Source organism: Embiotoca jacksoni, unplaced genomic scaffold (assembly GCF_022577435.1).
Source record: "Embiotoca jacksoni isolate LCO1_2020_lvr unplaced genomic scaffold, fEmbJac1.0.p SCAF_5, whole genome shotgun sequence".
Classification (NCBI taxonomy): Eukaryota; Metazoa; Chordata; class Actinopteri; family Embiotocidae; genus Embiotoca; species Embiotoca jacksoni.
The window spans coordinates 4,209,841-4,233,492 of record NW_027185403.1 but is presented as its reverse complement, the minus strand read 5'-3'; the positions used below and the strand labels follow the sequence as shown (position 1 = coordinate 4,233,492).

Below are 23,652 nucleotides of genomic sequence, written 5' to 3'. Positions count from 1 at the left end.
CGAACTAAAATATGTTTCAACTTATTTGACAAGAATTACAAGCATATTTTGCCCTTCGTTAAAAAGGGAATAAAAGCATGTGTTCTCAGGACACACGAGCAGAGCAACACATTTATCTTTAAGGGCTGCAACTCAGGAATTTTGTAATGGGTCAAATGTTTTCTCAATTATTTGATTAACAATTGGTCAACAGAATATCAAAAAAAATAGTGAAATATGTAACAGTCCAAAAGCCAAAGTCATTTTAGTATCTATGAGGCTGAGGTAAAGAAAAGCAGCATATTTTTACATTTGAGGAGTCAAACACATCAAATGTTTGGCATGGTTTTGCAAGGAAAATGGATGCAACTGGTCTTCAATGAATCTACAAAGCTAAAAAAAAATTATTTTACTCAACTAATTAGTTCAATAGCGCTAAATTAACACATGTTCATTTTGAGCCATATCACTCCTTCCCATAATGAAAGATCAGGTGTCTCATAAGTTTTAGAAATTTAAAAAGTATCTTTAATGCCACTTTCATCAATATACATAAGAATACAGCCATCTGCAGGGACTGAGGCCAATTTTAATGTGGGGACAAAACAATCGGCACGCCGCCTCTCTAGCTAGGGAGCAAGACACCAAACTGGCAGATTAGACCACCTGGTCCTGCCAGACTGTCGGCCTATTTATACTCGGGACAATAATTTACACCGGGACCGCCCAGAAGCACACAGACCGAGAACAAGGGAAGGCAGCTCGGTGTGACGTTCCCATGGTGAAACAGAAAAAAAAAGAGCCACTGTGATGACTTTCGGCCTTCTCCTTCCCTGTATGGTTTTCCCAGAGGACTAAGCTAATGACAAAGTCTTCTGCTGCTCGTTTAACTTCCTTCAGCCACGTGAGGAACTTCTCAACATGTGAGCGTTACACAATGGAATTATTGTTTGAACATGACTTGGATTATGTCTGTTCTGTAATCAAATTAGTGCCTTGACTATTTAAGGGTGTAAGGATTTGTAAATGGATTTGATTACACATGTCACTTAAGAGAGAGATTTCGTGAAGACAACTTGACGCAAACAAACAAATATTCTTCCACTGACAATAACTCGGTGGCCTATATGCTGTAGAAGCTGCACTGAACTGCAATAAAGCCTTTGATGAAGCTCATGTCAGAGTTTGATTTGTCATGCTGTCGAAGTTGGCGTCACATCAAAAAACGTGAGAAGCAACCGTACATTATAAACCAAAATCTATAAAGGACGAGCAGAAGCATCTAGTTCAATGGCTTGTGCATAAATATGTGCATGAACTGAAAAATACTTTATTACATCCCTCTGCAAACTCGGGTAAATTCTAAAAGTAGCAAGTTACAGTTTTGCAGTCGACGGGACTCCAATTAAACCAAGCAACGAGTTGCTTAAACTCAAAACTCCCAAAGAGCTCTATTTTTTGCTGCTGCCACGACTGACATTTTCCCATTAATCCCACAGATGCATAATTTGGTGGCACCAATATTTGATTTCAGAGAGCATTTCACACAGTAATGAACATGTCACCAAGTGAAATTAATGTGTCACTGTGTTTAACAGATTCAATAAAAGTAAAGAATTTGAATCACTCAGAAATTACATATCAGACCTATTATCACAGTTCATACAACTGTAGTGACAGTTTATTTTGGCTGTGACTCAACTTGTAGTTGTACAAATATCTAATATCGGGAACTTTGCAGTCTCACTTCAAGCAATAACACTTCTTTTTTTTTTTTCCTCAACTGCATTATACAGCTAAGCTGTATGTGATATAATGATTGGAGAAGAAAAGTCCTATCAGTAGATTATGAGTGCAAGTAAACGAGTGGGAATGTGGAACGTCTTGAAGCCGAGATGTTTTGCTACATGACAAAAATAACCCCCTGCCAATATGTTTATTTTATACAATCAAATATGTACGCTCCCGAGATTCTAAATCTGCATGCTTTTCACAACCTTATAAAATCAATTTGCGTAAGAAACATCAAGTATCTCGGGAGTTTGATACTATCAAGAAATCATTTAAGGAACTGCTCCACGGGTTTTGTGTTGTTTTTTTTACAGAAAGGTATAGCTGCATTTTGTTTTTATATCAAGCCAGAAGATGACAAAAAAACATGAGATGAAGCAGAATGTTTGTTGAAAACACTTCAAATTCACCCGATTCAGAAAAAAACTCGTAGAATAGTTTGACGTTTTTGGCAAATGTTCTTTTTGGCTAATTGTTACACTCTGTTTACAGTTTGCACAGACTCGTGACCTGCAGAAGTTGAGGAAGGTTCAACTTCATGCAAATTTCTTCTGACTTTTGGGAGTAAGATGACTCATTTGCACTTTGTTTGAGTCTCTCAGGAAATGGAACCACAGTTGTTCACAGCTGAGCTTCTACAAAAAGGACATTAAACAAACGTGTCACCCAATTGTGATAAACAGTAGCCCCATTCAAAATGATTGCATTTCTTGAACAGGATGCGTGGGAACATACTGCGCGAGAAATTGTTGTGCGCCATCAAATGGAAGAAAATAACTGTCCAATCAGAGCCAAGTATATCAACTAGATTGGAACATTAATGCCACAATCATGTTCCTTAAATATGAATCTTTAGGGCTTCCAGTTAAGCATTGTACGGGAGCATAAGATCAAGCTTTTACCAGCTACAAACAAAAAACAACAAACTGATTTCAGTACTAAGCTGAATAAGGAATGAATGAGGGAAACGGAGAAGACAAAAGCAGACAGAATTAACATGGTCAGGACCTCTGATGGAGAGGACAGGAATAAACTTGAATGGGTGACAAGTCTGATGAAAAGAGGTAAAGTAACTAAGTCAAAGCACAAAAAAGCAGGTCACTTATCTGCCACAGACGCAGTTGAAAATTAAAAAAAAAAAAATCATTTAGAGGGTGCGTAAAAGACGAGTGGCTATTTTAATCTCAAATAAGGACCAAATTTGGGATCCCCAAAGGAATAAGTAGCAAAGGAGGCAGATATATAGTAAATAAAGGAAAAATGGAACACCAAACGATCACACTTGTACTTGCATACGCACCCCAGGTTTGTGCTAAAGAATTGTTAAGGATTTGTTTGAGGTCATCACTTTCGAATCAGACGAGATATTAATAACTGGAGGTGATGTTAATATTGCATTGAATCATACATTAGATAAAAATAGTACAAAAAAAAGTTGTGAAGTACAACTGGCTCGGCATGTAAAAATTTAAATTGGAATCTGAACTATTCGATTTTTCTTCGAAAATTCCCCTGAAAGCAGAGTGTTCTTCTTCTGCCGATGTTATTGAATGCGGGTGGCAGGCAGCTTTTAGGTGCATTACCGCCACCTTCTGACGGGAGTACCGCGTTACAACCAGGCGCCTGTAAAAAGAAAAAAAAAGGGAAATAAGGAAGAACGAAAATCGCATTTATGAATCAATTTTGGAGATTAAACCGACTGTTCGAATTTTCCAAATTCGAGACCCATCCCTAGTAGACACTTCACCCACTTGAAAAGAACTATACCCACTGCTCAACCTTGACTTTAGTTTACACAGGAATAGACTATTTTTTTTTATGTATGCAGACAATAGGGTCACAGTTGTAGATTAAAAGATAGGAGTTGCAGATCTAAACCATATGGCCCTTTACTTAGGAGACAAAAGAATTTGTCTGGCAAATGAATGTTAACTGCGAAATGATACAGGATTTATTGAAGAGAGAAGAGGTCAAACAAAATAATCACATATCAGAAAGATAATGATGGAGTTGAATCTATAATTCTCTAGGGCCCTATGAAGGCAGTTTTAGGGGGTAAATTAATGTCTAAAACAGTATATCTCATAAAAACTCCACCGCTGTTAGCATCATTCAACGACAACAAAGAAAGGTCAGATTTACCCTCGTGGAAAGAGGCCAATATCACAGTAATGCCAGAAAGAAGGGACAAATAACTTTGTGAAAAGTATAGACCAATAGCTATACTAAATTGCAACCTTAAGATAGATTGTATAAATCAATTGTATCCAAAAGCTTTGAGTACGTCATGTCAGAAATAATTAATGAGGACCACTCAGGCTTCATTAATGAATGTCAAACACAAGATAACATTAGAAGGACCCTTCATATTGAAGAAGCAGAGAGAGACGGAGAAAAAGCCTGTACTAATTAGCTTAGACGCAGAAAAGGCTTTTGATAGCATATGTTGGAAAGTTTGATATCTCCGCTTGGAAAGGTTTGGCTTCCGTAAAGTCAACTGCATTTAAAATTGAGATTTTTGTTAAACTTTGGGCTTTTCCCCTTTTCCAGTCTTAATGCTAAGCTGCGATAGCCATCGCCTGTCTGTAATTTCATATTTAATGGGGATAAGAGTGGTATCTGTTCCCTTAAAAGTCAAACTATTCCTTCAACTGTTCATTACAAAGTGGCCCATGTTTGCCTGCAGTGTAACATTTCTCCCCAACATGCAGAGGGATGTTCATCAGGAGTTTCTCGGACTGCAAAAGAACCCGTCTACACATTTCTTCCCTGTCGAGGAAGCAGCTCCACAAACTCTTTCTTGATGAGGCAGAATGAAAACAAACTAAAATCATAGATGCTGTATGGTTATGAATACTGTACGTGTTGGTGTGAAAGAGGGTGCTGAAGTGTGTGTAGGTGCTTCAACAGCCGTTTCAGCCTGCCAGATATGCAATCCCCCACCCTTTTTTCAGAAAATACAAAAGGCTGGAGGCAGAGATGAGCTCAAGATATTGTAATTACCGTAAACCATCACAAAACTACTGTTGTGGAAAATCCTAGAGAAGGACATTTGTGATTTTCATGATGTGCTCATCAAAACATGTGGGCACCACTTTTTAGACGGTATGACTTGTCATAATCTGCAACTACAGTACATCAAAAAGCATACTGGCATTGGGTAGGCAGCGGGAAATACTTATGATTAAAACAGCTTAACAATAGCAGTTACAAGTCAATGACCAAAATGTATTTTAAAAAGGAGGCACAACTGCAAATGAGCACAGAAGTCTTGGTTTCAGCAAGTATGTCCAAATGTAATGACCCTAAGAGCTGATTCAATGTTGTTCATTTCATCCACATGGCTTCAATGTTGTTACGGAGGGACTCATTCAAATTTGGCTCTTATTAGTTGAGGCGAAGCACTGAGTGTCCAAGTAATCACACCTGTTCCTTTTGTAGGCACAGGTGAAAGAGAGCTTAATACTGTGTGAGTGCGAGTGAGTCTGCATCTCACAAGAGAGCAAGAAAGACGGAGGGAGACGGACTGAAAGACGGCGCAAAAGTTGAGTGCGAATATTAGCCTGCTGATGTAAATAGTGTGTTAGTTTCGATGAGAAGATAATATGAATCACAATCCCCAAAAAACTTCTTGAGACTGTGCATCTTCACTCTAAAAGTACCAGCTGTCAAGAACAACTACTTATTTATTCACCAAGCACTTGAGTGTTGTTGTTGTTGTTTTTTTAGACTACTTGATTCAGGTTGGCAGGATATCAAGTCTTTTCTTGTTTTGCTGTAAATTAATGATTTAGCTGGACAGTTAAAAGCCTTTAACTATGGGTGGACTGATCAAATATATTCGTTTTATATTAACCTATATTATTCAGTGATTAATCTTTGTGTTAAAATTAAGTCATGAAATAGTTTGCCAGAGTATGCATGTACATGTGTATTGTATGTATAAAAATAAGAGACAAAATCACCAACTCAAGTTCCCACGTGCTTTGAGTCAACTTCCTGTTTTTCAAGGTACTTGGCAAAAAAGGTTGTTTCAAGCATCTTGAGGAGCCTCACAGTTCTTCAACTGTCTGAGTTGTTCCCGTCTCTTCATATAATCCTAGACTGACTCGACGTTGTTGAGATCAGGGCTCTGGGGGTGCAGTAGCATCTGTTGCATCTTTTTTTATTACCTATTCTCTGAAGACAGTTCTTGCAGTATGTCGGCGGTGTTTCCTGTTATTGTGCTGCCGACAAAATTTAGGACCAATCAGAGTCTTCCCTGGTAAGCATGATGGATACGAGTAATATACATTTAAACCTGTTTTTTTTTTTGTTTTGTTTTGTTGCTAAAGGGTGTCTTTACAAAATAAAGAGCACCGACAAATTCCAACATGTTAACACAAGATTAATAATGAAATGAAAAGAACTAAATAGATGAGGGTGAATTTACTAGGCTTGATGATGAAATGTTAATTAAAAAAACAAACAAATGGCCTGATTCTCCTCCACTATTCTAACTCCTTGCCAGAAACTCTCAAAAGGTGAAAGGAGAGTTTTTGATCCCTTTTGTTTAAAAAGGGGTGTTATTTTGTCAATAATTCATGGACCTACATGGCAGTGACTCTCAACTATTAATCCTCCTACGTACCTTTTACACTCGAAAAGTAGTGTTTTAAAGCGTAGACCTTGCAAAACAGAGAGGGAAGGGTAAATAGCAGCAGCAAAATGCTTATGGCACTTGACAGAAAATGGCTCCATTGGCATGTTAAATTTAAAATTGTCAGCGATTTGTCCCGGTCTATAAAATGTCTGCACTGGTAACTGAATAACAGGTAATATGCTCTCCATTTCAGACAGAGAGCCGCATCTGGGTTGCCCTCAATGTCAAATATCTGTTTTCAGTAATAGCCGGTAAGAGGTTGACAAACATTCCTCTGGTAAGCATCTCTGGTGCTGTGTGCTGCTCTCAGCAAAAACATCTAAGACAGGAGCATCAGTATTTTGACTATGATTTAGAAAAAAAGAGAACAGAAAAAGCTGTTATCACATCTTACAGCTGGCTCTGGTGGGTGTTTTTAGACACGGGATGACCAGAAACTCCAACATATCTCGCAGTGACAAAAGGATTCTTGCAGTGATGCAAAACTCTCAAGTAGCAGCAGGAACCAAGTGCTCGTTCAAATCCAAATCTTTCACCTTGAAAGTTTTTCCCAAAAGCAATGACGGACATTCTTCTGTGCCCAGTTAAAAACAGGAGCTTTGACCTATTTGCTTCCATGTTGGGCATTAAACTAGGACGTTAGACTGCCTTCTGAGTATCACATGAAAATCTATGTGTAAAATTAGAATGAGGACTTAATCAGCAACAAGCTATTATTGGAGTTCAGGATCCCCATTTCTATACGTTGGCATAAATCTATCTGAAGTTGTGGTAAAGGAGATAATAGTAATGTCTGGCTCAGCTAAAAAAACAAAACAAAAAAAAAACCTCTTAAAACCTTGTCTTTCTCTGGATTCAACCGGTCTGGCTGACCCACAGACCAAGACAGAAAAGAATTGCAGTTTACTCTACTGTTTGGTAAATTATTACAATGACATAAGACTAAAAATGCCAGATCCGAATAAAGGGCCGTGACAGCGCATGTCTCAAAATTTGTCAGACAGCATTGTCGCGGTTAATAAGTAAAGGAAGTGTACTTTTATTTAAAGACATATTATACAATTATGACACCTATTAGTTTCCAAGACATCATTCACACAATGGCGAAATACAATTATCACTCCTCATTTTAATGCCTAGTACTGGCAAGTTCCCACTCAGCACAATAATGAATGAGAAAAACAGCTCATATTAATGAGTCCTGCTGGAAACAGGTAGCAACAAGTATTGTTGAATCCAGCTCCTCTGCAAATGAATTTTGATTGTGTGTTTTGGATGAGATCGGGCGTTGAGACTTGGCATTCGATGGTACTATCAACTGTGCAGCACTGCCGCAGTGTTTGTTTTTCATTCCAAACAATGGTCGGTTCAGTAGATCATAGTCAAAATAAAAGTCAAAAAAATATTTTGAATTTCACAGGGAGATTACCTATGTTTAATTTTGATCCAATTTTACAGATGAAAATGTCCAACCATTATAATCTTAAGGTGCTAAATACAAGAGAACTAAAGATAGACACAGAACATGAAGATCCAGACTATGTTTCACATTTTTACTGTCCATGCTGTCCGTATGCAAATGCGATCCATATGGACTCGACCGCACGTCCCACAGCTGGAATGCAAACTAGATGCACTCAGACGGTTGGCAGAAGACTGTGCTGTATTTCAACCTACACATATGACTATACAAGACAGCAGAATTGCCTGTCCAGTCAAGGTTATTGCAGAGATATCCTTACGATGCATTTTTATAAATTAGGTCTAATGGTGATAGGTTTACAATTGCTGAACGAAAACAGATTTTAGATCATTATTCCATGGACAGAAAGAATCACTGCAGTATATTTAAATGAGCAAGGCTCTAATTTGCACGTGGCCCAAATGCAGGCGCAGAATCTAGTTCAGGAAAACTATTTGACATGCAGCCGACATCTCCAGTTCTTAGTAGTTCTTAGGAAACGGGCAATTAAAGGAGATAGCGCTGCTCTTATCTGCTGCTGAATCTGAAGACAGATTCCACTAGTAATAGCCTGAGAGACATGCAGCACCTGAGCCTCTGGGACATTCAAGAAGAAAAATAACTCCAGTACTGCTTTACACACCTGGTACTGCTCTCTCACAAAAGGACATAGCTTCCTCGCAACCTCAAATCTTCAAATCTCTTCCAACACATCGAGGCATCAAGCCGGAATACAGGACAGCTCTTTGTTTCGGCAATCTTTACTAACATCAGTTTGTAGGGACGAGTGGCACCTTTTGAAGACTAAACCAAAAGCAAGCAAGAACACTTTTCACAGCAGTGACACTCCAATAAATTAAACAAACTGAAAAAATTAGAAATGACTGTTCAAACCAATGCAGGATGTAGTTTGTTTCCTCAACAACTGGTTTCCTGCTGAGGTTAGTAGGTTCAACACGGTAAATTGTCAGATAAGAGTTTTTCCAAGATTCTTAAGGGGTAAATTGTTCAATTTCACAAAATTGAATAAAATGAGCCTCTCCAGAGAGGAATACTAATACAACTAAACGAGAGGCCACATTGAGTCTTTTAAAAGACAAATTTGACTTCCATCATTCCCCCAACTTCTGGAACAGATGGACTTCCATTCTATCAAATGCATCAATGCCCACTGACTACGTGACATGTACAGAAGATGCATGTCTCCCCAAGTCTATTTCATTTTCCCTCTAGTGCTCAGAGAAGCATAATCTCCACATGCTGCTGTTTACATGACACAAATCTACCTCTGTTTATATGTTTTAACGACTGATCAGACTCCTTGTTCCACTGCAAACTTTCTACTTTCACTTTCCCCTCACCTCCATAGTGGGCAAGAGAAAAATCAATTAGACAAATGAATTCAAACATTGCTGATTTCTTGCCCTGAGAACTATTCTTATCCAGTAAATTTCTGCTGTCAGTCAGCATGGTTGAGACAGTTTTGTCCTGAGGAGTTGCTGACAGACATCTGGTTCTGAGGACAAAGATGGCAAATGGAGGTTGAAGTAGAGCTTCAGTAGCACTTGCAAAAATCCATGTCTCGCCTTTAATGGGGATTCATAGAGAGGGATTGGAAGAAAGGCACACTAGTGGTGGATTACTGTCTCTTTCATCTTTGAACAGCATGGATCTTGCATGTCACTGGATCATACCTGCGATGCAGCCTGCAGCCATAGAGGAGCTCCTCTCAAGCATCCGGCCACCTCCTTCTGCAGATCTTTGGCTTCGTCTCGTATCCTGCAATGCATAACACAACAAAATTGAGCCCACAAGATCTTTAGAGCTGTGGAACTAAAGCAAAAACCACAAACTCCATTTTTATATAGCGAACAAAAGCACTGCTTCAAAAGCTCATGCTTTTTCACTGATGTCTCATAATACAATGTGAGGCAGCACTGTGTTGGACATCACAGTGTGTGTACAAGTACAAATGTCAAGGTAGTCTACCTTGTAGCATAGACCTTGTGGCATTGCACTTATTTGCTGCCTTTCTGGCAAAGTATCAAGATGGAGGACAAAATTATTGCTACTGTGATTAACTTGCCACAGCTGTACAATGAGACCTCTGAGGAGTACAAGGACATTAAGCGCCGTCTTCACATTTTAAGCCCTCACCCTGAGCCTGTTCGTTTGTATTTCATCTTCTTCACCTGCACCCTGTGGCAAAATGCCCACACTTACACAACCCCTTGAGATATTTTTCCATGGAGCTATTGTCGGTGCGAAGACCTCTAATGCAGCACTGAACTCGGAAATGATGTGCAGACAATGTTTCTGTAATCCCTGACCATTAGAGTGAGGAAGGAAAACTCAAAGGCAACCTACCACAGCAGACAATAGAGAATTGTCTTAAGATAAGCAAGAAAAGAATCGTACACCCCCGAAGAACCGCTACAGTCCTTGTTGCTTTTTAATTATGGCCAAAGAATAAACATAATACATACAGTAGCTCCACAGGCCACTAGAATATGTAGAGCTACTTACCGCAGTGGGAGAGTGGGAGAACAACAGCATCATAAACTACTTTCGACCGGGAAGCGGGAGCCTTTCAGGGAATAAAAGCAGTGCCATGTTTTTCTTCATTCCCTCTTTCCCCCTGATGCCCCCATTACGGTGCTTACATCTCCAATAAGTGGAGGCTTGAGTTGATGTGTGAGGGAGATCAAAAGGTTCAGAGACTGCTCATGTTTTGCACAGACAAAGCACAGCCCTGTGCACGGAGCAGATGGAAGCGATCACCTTTGTGAGAAAGTATATTCCAAGTTACATCGCTTGATCAACATCAGCACCTGAGTTACGCACGTGTTTGTGACCGCGGGCATGTGCGCGTTTGCGACGTCGCCACGGACTTGGATATCTGCAAAGACCAGACATTAAATTTTGCGTCAAACCTGGGTAATCAAAAACAACTGGACCTGCGGTGCGCCCGCTCACGGCGTGTTGAAGATAAGCAAGTTTCTCACCCACAAACCGCAGAATTGTGGCTCCCCACCACCCAGCCTGGTCAGGTTGGCTCCCTGGACAAAGATTTGAACCAAAATGTGTTGTGCGCTCTCTGTTCAAGTCTCAGGTCCGTGTGCAACTCGGGTGCTGATGTTTATCAAGCAATAAAACTTGAAATACTTCCTCGGGATGGTTATACTGTGGCGTTCCCCGGCTCGGGGCGCATTACGGTGCTGTTCACCGTTCACCATGCGGTGTTGGTGATCGCAGCTCGTATGACGATACAAATATAAATGCTGATTCTTCGAAGGTGGATCAAACTTCTGCAAGTTGTTTTTGTTCATTTGATGAAGGGCCGTATTCTGGAGTTAGATTTGAATTTGATCTATTTAACAAGTGAACACAAAGATGTGTGGATGGGGTGTGCATGTTTTGCAGAGAGAAAACAGGGTTCAGTGTTTTTCTTCTCGGCTGACGAAGTTGTGGTTTAATAATCCGACTAAATAGCCATTTCAACATAGTTCATTTATTCAGCTGGACATTCTGTTCATTTTAGATGATTTCTTGTGAAACCAACATGTACTAAACAATTTTGTCCATGTTTGATGCCTTTTTTCGGTTGCAATTTAAATGCTAAAAAGATCCAGCCTACTTATTTAATTGGTCAACGATTTCTCCAACTGGCCGTACCAGCCTTCATTGTGCACCAGAACTATTTTGAATTGCTGAGCAAATCAGAGATGTGGACACGAGTTCCAGGGTTTGGAGCAAAAACAACAAAGACGAAAATTGTAGCAGAATTTATCGTGTGACTCAAAACTATTGTGCGTCTTGTGAAGTCCAGGAACAACTTATGATCACCACAATGACTACTTTTACACATTGTATTACACTGCATGACACTTTCATTGCAATCCTACTAAACAAGGTCATAATATGATGACCCCAGACCCCAACAAAATCTCCAACTACACCCGTGTCCACCCACATCCTCTTCAACATCCGACTCACTCCAGCAAAGAAACCATTACCGGTAATGAGAATCGATGGGGGCGTTAAAAGTATTGGCAGTCCAGCCCAGGAGCTGCTGTCTGTGCCGTCTTTATTAGTCTGGAAGAAGAGTGCCGGTCTCTAGCCTGCCAGCTCTAAATAGGTGTGCATTGATCAGAAGGTCAGGCCAGGCCGAGTCCAGCCCTTTAATTGTCTGTGTCACTCATTCTCATTCCAACAGCTGTCAGTTGTCTCCCAGGTAAACCAAGGCCGGCGTCACACGTGGCAGTTCACGCAGAGTCAGAGGTTACGGTTCGGACAGAATGCAGCCAGGGTAACAGGAAGCAGGAATTAGGAGTTAAAAGTGAATTCTGCCGTCATATTCATCTTAATCAATTGAGCGAGAGAGAGACAGCAGCAAACACTGCAGGAATCTCGCAGCAAATGAAGCGCATCTTTTAATCCTCTTGTTGAACTGTTCGCGAAATGCATTTCTTAAATTCAACTCAAGAACAACGTCTGTTCATCAGCACAGACTCTTGCATATTCCTTTAATGCCTTCTTACAGGCCATGTTATATCCCCCCCTCCCCCCATCCAAGTGACTTAATCTCCTTTATGAGCACTACAGAAACACTAAACTTAGTTTGTATGACTGCTATGACAGCCCCTTCTGCTCACACCCTTGAAAGGTAAAGTACAGGATACAACACATCTATGTCTCACTAAACAAGGCGCTGACCTCTGAGGGAACTGATAAGCTTTAATGATCTTTAATTACTGAACCACAGTTTGTATGGACCATTGGACAGCTAAAGGAACGATGGAGATTTCTTTTAAAAAGGTACTAACAGTACTAGCACAAGAACCCAGTCAGTGAGAAAGAGGCTTCATGTAAATGGATGCTGGTAAAGTAGATAACTTGTGAGATCTAATTACTTTATTAAAAAAAAAAAATTATGGACTTCTCTCAATTACTTCCCCCAAACACACATTTAAGAAAGACTATCAAAAAAGCAAAACTCACACAAATAATAGGTCTAGTTTTTGTATGATATATCTAATGTTGACTTCCCTTGATTACTGAGTGATACGCAATATACAATATACAAAGTGATGATGAATTGACATCACAAGAAAATAAATATGAACTATCACTGTTACCCGCCCAAGAAAAAGTAAAAAAAAAAACCTCCCATGTGGGTTCACTTCATATATCTGATCCCAGCACCTTCTCTGAAGGAGGAAAACCGGTCAAATCCTTTTGCACATTAATCCAGATGTCTGGCTGCTTCAGAGCCACAGCTCTGTCAGAATTGTATCCTGGCTTTAGAGCTGGAGTCATTTAGGATGCCTTGGCGGCTAATCAACCGCTATCTTTCATCAAAAAGTTGCTGTGACAGGGTTAAGCCTGTCTTTACAAAATCTACCGGGGTAAGATTGTCTTTCACTTGTACAGTGACTCAAAGCTCCAGTGTTTGGAATACATCTGGCTGTCAGCCTGCTGTGGATTTTTTACCGGAGGTGAATAAAAAGGTTTGTTTCATATATTACACTCCATAAATCCCACAAATAAGAGCTCAGATAAAACCCCCCAAATATAAAACAGACCGGGAACAATTTATAAAATCCATGGAAATAGCAGAGTCAAGAGCTACAATCTAATTCCACTTTCTTTTAGCTTGAAATATGTAGATGTCATTCATACAGGACATGATAGCCAAGGTTAAGCAATGAAGCGGTGACTATTTTGTTGGCAATAATCAAAGTCCTCACAGCTCATCACAACAACTGAAGATTCAGTTCAATCACTAAGATTTTAAGCCATCATCAAGAGTCCCTGATTCAAAGTGTGGCTTTCATCTCTGTAAAAAAAAAATATGGCATCTGTGAAAGTAATTGGCCGTGCCCAAAAGGCTTTAAGCACTAAGATCATCCTCAGATGATCAGGTAATCAATGCAAAACAAAGGATAAAGTGCAGTTCACATTATGAATTTGAAAAATCCTGCATGTCTGAAATCGGTTGGGTACGATGAACAACACTATTTCCTGTACCGGAATAACTTGCAAGTACATCCACCACCTCTCTTTCTTGTCAATGTCATTGCAGCTTCCAGACTTACTCGGGTATGAAATTAAATTACTTCACACCTTTCGGAGACTTCACATAAGATCAGCGTCCATTGAGATCTGATGAGGAGATTTAGCCTGAAGCTGAAATCCACATAGCCTAAATGACTGAACACAGGGAGTGATAAAGTATATTGTAGTGAGACGGTTGGACCAATTTTAACAAGGATTCAGTCTGCCTGAGGACAAAATAGGCCGTGTACAGCAGGTCAGTGTTTAGAACTAAATGGAACCCGTTATCAAGCAGTAGGCTATGCCCTGAGAGTAAAACCCAAAGCATTTACATCTATCCTCTGCGTGCGTGCGTGCGTGTGTTTTTGTTTGTGTACTTCACGGTCATCGTAAAATGTTCATTCATCCGCTGTGTTCCATACCTGCGTAAGCCCACGGCAAATCCCACGTGGAAGTTGGAGTATGACTGAGTCCACTGCTCTATTTTCTCCGCCTCCTGGGAAGCATACAGCACACGCGCTCATACTGTCATTGAAGTCAGTTTATTTTCGTAGAGAAAAGGTAGGCGATGTTTAAACTTAGGAAATAGATGTATTTTTAACCACAATTTGAGTGAAGTGGAACAGAAGGTAACATAAAACCGCTGCGTGGGAGGTGACTATAATTAAGTTACCGTGCCAACGAAATGTCTTCATCTGCACATTAACTTTGCCCTCATTTCAACCCCTGCAGTGCGTACGTAGCTGAAATAAGAAAAATCTCGACAGTGAACACACTTGAGTGATGCTGTAAGAGAAAAAAAAAAAGCATTCAATTAAAACATCCCAACTCTCTATGGCTCACACTGCTATACACACTGAATATTCTCTCTTTTAATGAGTCACTCATTAGTCAATTTGGTTATTAAAAGAATGAGTTTTGGCAGCAAAAAAATGGTTTCGCTTGAAAAGTTAACATCCTGAGGACATCTAATCCACATTAGGTTAGAAAAAGGCTGTTATTTTGCATATTAGTGACACCCCCCGCAGGTGTGAAACGCCTTTAAACTTCTTATTTTGGCTGTAACCTGCACCTGAACTTTCCAAACAGTCCTGTCACAATAGTTGCAAATCAGTACTTCTCTTTCCAAGGATATTAAATAAAATATTGATAGTGGATGACACTGTATCCAATAATATAAGAGTATGTTGCACTGCTCCATTTTCTTGTGTAAATGTCCCTGACGTGGCTAAAGTGCATTGCAATTTAAAAGTGTGCTCTGCAGCTCTGTTACGTTAGAAAATGTAGAATGTAGAAATGTAATTGTTGATATCACAGATCAGTTCATTATGTTTCCTATGAAACAAGTTCATAGCACATAGTTCATGCACTGATTCAGAATATTATTTTGGTTTTTTTGTATTAACAATTTGTGGCAGGCAGGTATTGTATGCACAGCCCTAAAATACGCATAAGTCTATTGATTCGCTGACATGGCACCCTCTCACCGCCCGCCTCTTCTTATCCAGCTCCCAAATTCCTTTGAGGGTCAATAAAAACATCTCGTAATGAGAAATGTCACCTTTCCTCACCCGAAGTCGGACAGAAACAATTTGCTGCGGAACATGGGAAATGTTCTCAACATGGTGCCATCCAACGAGATAAGTTTAGTCTGGTGGCCTCAGGCAGGAAAAGACGAGATTTAGTGGATGAAATCAAAATAGTGCGAAAGCAATTTTTCAAAGGATCCTTCAAAACAGTGAGGACACAGTCCTGATTTTCTAACAAACAAATACATGAAGCTGAAGCAAAACACGCCACGCTGACATTAATAAGCAGATGATAAGTGATGGACAGACAAACTAAATTCACGTCAGTGATGCGGTACTTTGAGTAATCATCTTGGTAACCTGTAAAGGTTCTGAAGAGAAGACCTGCTGACATTTAAGGTCGGGACTGTTTGTCAACTTATCAATATCTTGTAAGCAACTTTGGCTCTTTTGAAGTTTTTAGGCCACTGTTCAAGGAGGTTTGATGTCAGCTGGTGGCAAATGCTTCATTAAGAATTAGGATGTCCCAGTATTTATTTGGGTCAATAACAAGCAGTTTAGCTCTCTGACATCATCAGCCTTTAAATCAGTTGATACTTTAGGTCCCTAAAATGCCTGAATATAGCGAAGAATGCCCGACACAACTTCCTCAAGCTCAAGCTGATGACTTCAGAACCCTTGTTTTATTCAACCAACAGTCCAAAACCCACAAAAATTCAATTTATGATTAAATAAGTAAAAAAAAATGCAGTATATATCACATTTAGGAAGTCGCTTGAGTTAAAGTATCACGCGATCATCGAAATAGCAAATCTTTTTTTTTTTAACAAACACGCCGACTAGTTGTGTTATGTCTAAAAACAATGTATACAAGATATTAACTATGTTACGGCAGCCTATTTTATAGTGTATGTAAAGACAGGATTGTTTGCATTAGTCCATTTCATTAACGGGAATATTGATAGCCTTCTTATTTCGCATATACAAAATAAGAAAGTACAATAGCAGAACTGTGGTGTACTACTTACAAAAGGACTGGTTAGTTTATGATTGACGTGTGCTATAAAAACAGTCAATTTCTGCTCCACGGCAGAATTGCCCATTTAATCAAATCGCCAGAAGGCTTCTAAACCTGTATACCACATTAATATTCCTAAACAAGCTTTGAGCTACTCTAGCGCTGCAGTCTGATAATCAAGGGCACGACACACACTTTATATGTGGGCTCTGAAAGCAGAAGGACTGCCCACCACTCACAGCAAGTAATAAAAATATTGACCATATGGTGGAAAGTGGGTGCAGTGTTATGGTAATGCATTTTAATACACTGTGTAAGGATTGCAGACAGAAAAACCAGACATATTTCTCCTTGTGCCCACAAATATAGGCGGTGCAGAATGAGGGTCATTTTGCATATGGTATGGTGTAAATACCTCCTGTGCGCGGTCCTTGAGGCATAAGCAAAAATGTCTACAGTCCATCATAATAAAAAAAAATTAGATAGTCACTGTTAAATATGCATGCAATAGCCCTGTTTAAGTAAATATTGGGTTCATCCAAACTAATTTTGACTATGCATCTTAATTATTTTTCTGAAAATCAAATAATCTCCGCTAAATATGCAAAGTTGTATTTGTTTCTGAAAAGATGCAGCTCTAAATTAAAAAAAAGAAAAAGTAAAAAAAAAAAAAAAATCCATAAAAGGAACTGATTTGTGTGCTCCTGTGTGTCCTACCTAAGCAGAACACAAACACAGCACAACGCATCATCTTTAATCTCTTTTGAAAGTACAAGATCACATTATGAACAGGCAAGCTTAATCCGTACGTGGGAAACTAACCTAAATTTGTATGCAGGACAGGCTTTCGAATTTAAATGTGAGGTTACAGCAAATTTTATTCAAGCGTGCGTCTGTTCTGAGCAGCGAGGGTCACCTTACCTAACATCCAACTTTAACTGAACTGACAGATCTGAAATGCAGTGCAGACAAATGCACTTTAAATAAAAAAATTAAGTTGAGTGCCCGAGTTTAATTTCATTGCATATTGCAAAAAAACTAAATTATTTTTGAGATGGCAGTTGAGAAGACTTTCTAACAAATATTAAGAAAGCTACTTATGATGTAACATTTTCCAAGAAAAAAAAATATGTTTTGGATTCAAATTTCAAAGAGATTTGGTTGTTACATAATACCTAAAAGGACAAAATGAAGGCCATCAGAAAGTATGCTGCTAGAATAAGCAGTCATCATATCCAAATGCATGATAGAACTAAAAGCAGCCATCCGCAGTCACATGATGGGGGTGTCACCTGGAAGTATCTCTATTTTGTTTATGGCATTAAAATAAGGAAATTTAAAATAGGGTCATGATTAAAAGGCCATGAAGTCGGCATTACAGATGTCTTACACCTTGTTTGGGGTATTAGTTTTGATAAAGTTAGTTTCCATTCTAAAATTATCAATCATAATTGTTTGTTAATTAATAGATTACAAATGTAATTGCTGTTCTTTTTATAAATTCTAAAATAGGAGCTCGTATAGTCATAAATAAGAGAGCACAAGTGATGCAGTGGTATTAAAAATCAAGTGGTTGAGTACATAAAAAATCATCTCTTCTATGATTCTGAATCGATTCACAAATGCCAAAATCACATTTTCGTATAACATTCTTCACAGATCATGTTTACTTAAACAACTTTGACGAACTGTCGTGGTGCAAAGAAAATACTGCAAGTTGGTCGTCTGCTTTATTTATAAAGCTTTGTGCCCATACAGCACATCACTGGATAATGATGGCTTTCCCCAGTACTATCGTAGCAGCAGAGGACCTGTTCTACATTGCTGGAGACAGACTGTTAAGAAAGATTCCCACCTCTAATTGACTGTCAAAGTCATTTTTCAAGCACAAATAGCATTTAATGTGGATCGGCCACATCTGGCCGATGCCCAATTTACTTAATTAAGTCATAGCAGTGATGCCGATCCAACAGATCAACGGTGCATTTCAATGAAATGAGTTCAGAGGACATAGTGCCACTTGAGCTATATTTGTTTACAGAGTATGACATCATCCCTCCATGATAACTGTAATCGCATCCATTGTCTCCAACCGTTTTCCCAGCTGAAGAGACTTCAACAATGCAACAGAGTCTAATGACTTCATCCGAATACCGCACTCATGACTGCGTGACATCATTAAATGTAACAATAGGCCTCCTCCTGTGTTGTACACAGAGAATCCCCCAGTGCTCTCACAGGTTTGGTGTCCACATACGTCTCTGTCCTGTGCCTTCAATAAGTCAAGCACAAATCCATCCCCAGTGCAGTAGATCAGGTAACACCGGCATGGCTGCAGTTCTTATTTGTGCAAAGCAAGGTCATTGAACCACATGGATGCTGGATCAATCAGACAGATTAATGAAGCACAACCTGCTGACATGACGAATATTGACACCCCTATTACATCTTGGTCCTGCAGTGCTCAACACTGCTTAAATAAATCAGGGACAAGTTGAAGGAGGCAGGTAAACTTCTGAACCTAATCCTTCACATGGTAAACAGAATACTAGAAGAGCTTAGATATAAAGGAAATGTGTCTCTGCCTTGAAATGTTAAAACCCCAAAATGTCACAGAATTGAACCTCATCTTGCTGGCAGAGGCAGAAATCCATTTCATCTGCACTCAAAGGTCTTTGCTTCATATCTCTTCTTATTATTAGGCAATAAAAAGCTTAAGATAACCTTCTTATCATTACTACCACAGATAATACTTATTAGTTCAAGTGTTTTAGCAGAGTTGCAACTAATGATAGTGATTATTCTATTCATTATTTTCTGATCAATCACGACATTTATTTAGACAAAACAAATATTAGAAAATAGTTAAAACCCAAAATCCAAATAAATTCATTATACAGACAGCAATTCCTCTCAATATAAACAAAGGAATCGTCAAATTTGAGCTGCAATGATTAGTTGGTCAATCAATTTGGCAATCAACAGAAAATATATCTGAAATAATTGACAAATAGTTTCTGTCATTTTCTGGTTCCTGCTGAATGGGACAATTTGCCGTTCATCTGTGTAATATTTTAGGGTTCATTTAGTGGAATTTAGCAGCACAAAACAAGCAAACTGATAATATCACAGAAGTCTGGATGCATTGTCTCAAACAATTGTGTTCATGTTTTATAGCCTTTAACAGTTATTGTAGACTATTATTGTTAGATTAATCAATCTCATACAACAAGTACTTCCGACCCAGAGATCAAAAATATTGCTTTCAAAAATCAATAATCAGAATAGTTGGCAATCAGAGTTGTGTCCATTAATTAAACAATTCAACAACTAATCATTTCAGCACAAAAGAGCTTGTTCTTTCAATAGCACCTGTGATTTCAAGCATCAACATGCACCATCATGGGATGTAAACAATAACATCCTCACAGTCCACACTGCACCACAGGAAATGCATAACATAACAAAATACAGAATTAAACATTATCTGTAGGGGCCCACAGCTCTGCAGCAGATAAAAAAAAAAAAAAAAAAAAAACCCACATCACCTTGATTTTACCTGAATTAACTCGTTTACTTAAAAGCTTAAAGCGCCTCAAACCTCATATCTCCTGCCCACATTCTGGTTGTATTTCTGACAACAGGGCCAGAACAAATGGCATCCTGCGTTTTTAATCAATAGGAGGATTAACCTTTTCTATCAGAGGCGCCCCTCTGAGCAAAATGTGGAGTCGAGATTTCGGATTATACCTGTGAAAACATGCTTTAGCTCATTATTGGACTGAGATCTACAGACCTGTATGGCAACCCATATTTCACTGGCATTAGGTTACCATTTATGACTCAGTAATCCTTCCAATCTCTCCAAAGAAATGCACCTTATCGTGAGCCTTTCTGGAAATGAATGTATTTGTAGAGGTGTCTACGGTAATGATCCTCCATATTTTTAGAGACGGAGCTTTTCCACTTCCGTGCGAAGGCTGGTCTTCTGAATGTTTCGATAAATACCACAACAGCGATTCGTATTATTCCCATTTGACTCGCACAGCCCTAAAACAACCGTCTCACGACACAGGACGAACCCGTGTTTACCGGCACCGAACAATAACTTGATCACAAACTATTTTCTCCAAATAATTTAACACTTCGCTCTGGTGCTGAAACATTAGTAAACCAATAAATACGTTGATCAACTTAATTGACAACAGGCCTGATAAGGAATTAAACATTTAACTTAACTTCTAATTATTTATGTGGCATTGAAAGGGCAGTGATGTATCAAAGTGATTTGCAGTGCAGAGAGTCATAACAAAAGAGAAGGAGGAGAAATTCAGGGGGAAAAAAAATAATGTAATATTGACAAGGCACACAAAACGGAGTTAAACAATTTTTTTTTGTCCGTCTCCTATAGATATTTCAATTATTTTGGGTGTTGGACTGTTGATTGAACAAAACAAGCAATCTTGCAGACATCCTCTTGGGCTCAAGGAACGTGATGGCCATTTCTAACCCGTTTTAAATCTTGCAGAATTTATGAACTCCGATCGTAGGTTAGTTAGTAAGTGCAATGGCCATGCTCTAAAACTGCAGTTTAACTATGCGTGGACCAAGCAAATCTCAAAAGGTCAATATTGAGGCCAATCAAGACATTTTTTTTTTTTAACAGAACAACTTAGATGCAGTGAATTATTTATTAATGCATCACAGACCTATTCTAACGTCAACCACACAGGAATGATTTTTTTTTTTTTAGTAGTTTCAAATGTAAATGTAATGTCTAAAATGTAGAAAAATAAGTATCTCATCAGGACTTGCCATCGTCAAATACTCACTATTAAATGACTCGAATAGGGTTAAATAAAAAATACCCAAGACATACCTAAATTCAACACCGAGCATTCACTGCACTTTCACCTGAACCACATAATGCCTGTCCCCTTGGTGGTCCACATCAGGCTCACTTATGACGACAATATTGCCTTTAAGTGAGTTACAAAAACAAAACAAAAAGAAAGAAGAAAGTCCCTCAGCTGGCAAACGAGCTTCAGCTGCCAGTCTGAACTAAACCTCAGCCAAACAAACGTCAGCCACAACTTCTTCACGCTTTGCTCAGATTAAAGTTCCTCCAGCAACGAAAACGTCTTACTGACAGAAATCGTCCAGTCTTTCAGGAACTAAACCTGCAGCGAGACGGATTCAAAAACAGGGCGAAAGAAAAACAATTCGCTGCCACGCTGCGTAATTCATTCAATATAAAAGCGGCTGTCAGGATAAGAAAGTTGTAAAGTCCGCCGACTTGACACTCCCGTCGAGAAAAGTCAGATATCGAAGAGGTTTTGTAGGTTTCCTCCCCCCCCCAAAAAAAAACAAAAACAAACGTGTGATATCGCGACTCATTGCAAAACTTTCTTCGCAGCGACGACGTGACAGAAGCTAACGAACTAACCCGGTCGCGTTAACGTTAGCGCCGGTGAAGTGAAAGCGGAAAGCAAAGAGGAAGTGTAAAAAGTAACCTGTCAAGGGGCGTCTGTCCTCTTGCATGCTCTCTCTCTTTCTCTCTCTCTGCTGCTGCTGAAAAGGCTTCCTGCAATTCCGTCCAAGACTTTGGCGGTTTCGCTCTCCTTGCTCGGCGTTGAGAGGGTAACCAGGGAAAGCCGCTGGTTAGCAACGAGACCTGTCAAACAATGGCGGAACAGAGTACGGCAAGCGGGAGGGTGACACGTGCTTTTTCGTTGACGTTCGGTGTTTCGGGGATGGTTTCGTTTTTGGGTGCCGCGCGTCTCGGGGCACGTCCTGTCAAAATAAAAGCACAAAATAGAGTTTTGGATAAAAAAAATAAAATTAAAAAAAAAATAAAAAAAAAAAAAAGACTCGGCAACAGACGCGGAGAGTCGTTTGCGGAGCACTATTAGACACACTGTTAAAGCAGACTTTTAGATTGTTTTCATTAAAAAAAAAAAAAAAAAAATGTTTCTTGAATCACACCTGGCAGAATACAGAAAGCTTTGAAATAACATTTTGACCGAGATACGGCTTTAGTTTGTGTTATGCTTTTGTTCTTTAAAAGAGCAGAAGTATTAATAGTACAATTAACTCATGAAATATGTAAAAGCACTCATTAACCAGAATGTCCCCTTTCAGACTATTACAATAGATTAGTTTTAGTCACATCTTGTGTATGTTCTGTATAAAAGAATAAGCAGATGCATAGGGAGTCATTCTTATCTATAGGATTTATTTAGTTGTTTATTTTGTTTGTTTGCATATTTTACAACGATCCAGTCTACACCGACAAAAATCTCAAAAATGAACTGCATTTTTGAAATTCTGCCTAAACACTGTCAAATAACAACAACATTTTGTTGTTATTGTTATTATTACTAAGCTGTAAGCCACTAGTGTGTATAATTTATAGGTCAGGCAAGTTCCCAGACACTTCAGATAAAGCTTTGATGAATTCCGTTTTGGTTCCCATCTTTTTCCACATGAAAGACATTGGATTATTTTAATTATAGAAAAATATAAAATTCGAACATCCTGAAGTTAACAGCTCACATCTTTCTTTTTCATTTCAACTCATACATTTTGTTAAATGGATTGATTTCTGTCCATCTGCTACATTTATCAAAGGTCATTATCCTCCACTAAAACTGTTATTATTCTTCTGCAGCTATTTAATGGATTCAGCTCAAATTTAAATTAGACTATTATGTGGATGGGTTTGCTTAAATTTAAGGAACACAAGGAAGTTAGTCACTGAAATTACAAAAAGATATCCACTGAGTGTGTAGCCAGGTCTGTCCTGTATATTTTACACTTGATAAGCACCCAAACAAGTCTATTTGCACCTGCCTTTATTGCCATTGTAATGTGGGACAATGCAACAAAATCGGCGCAACTCCAGCGTGGTGCTTCAGGTTAAAGGTTAAAAAAAAAAAAAAAAAAAGTTTCAAAAAATAAGTACACATTAAAATTGAAAATAGGTTAGGTTATGTAGTTACTTTATTAATCTCCAAGGGGACATTTTTTTTTTCGCTACAGCAGCATACAGGAAAGCAATAAAATAATAATAAAATAATAAAAAGCAATAAAATAACAGTAAAAAATATTAAATATAAAATGCACAGTATATACAGTACTAGTATATATTATATACAAACAACCAAGAAACACA

At 38.8% G+C, this 23,652-nt stretch overlaps 1 protein-coding gene across 1 annotated transcript in view; it reads right to left on the bottom strand.

Moving 5' to 3' along the window:
- The window catches only part of enox2 (ecto-NOX disulfide-thiol exchanger 2), a 169,401-nt gene extending 147,258 nt beyond the window's left edge, over positions 1-22,143 (bottom strand). The window contains exons 1-2 of the mRNA XM_069170718.1: positions 21,992-22,143; positions 9,569-9,653 (exon numbers count right to left, since the gene is read on the bottom strand). The gene's annotated coding sequence lies outside the window, so the exon portion shown is untranslated. The remainder of the gene's footprint in view (positions 1-9,568; positions 9,654-21,991) is intronic.
- Positions 22,144-23,652: the final 1,509 nt, after the last annotated feature.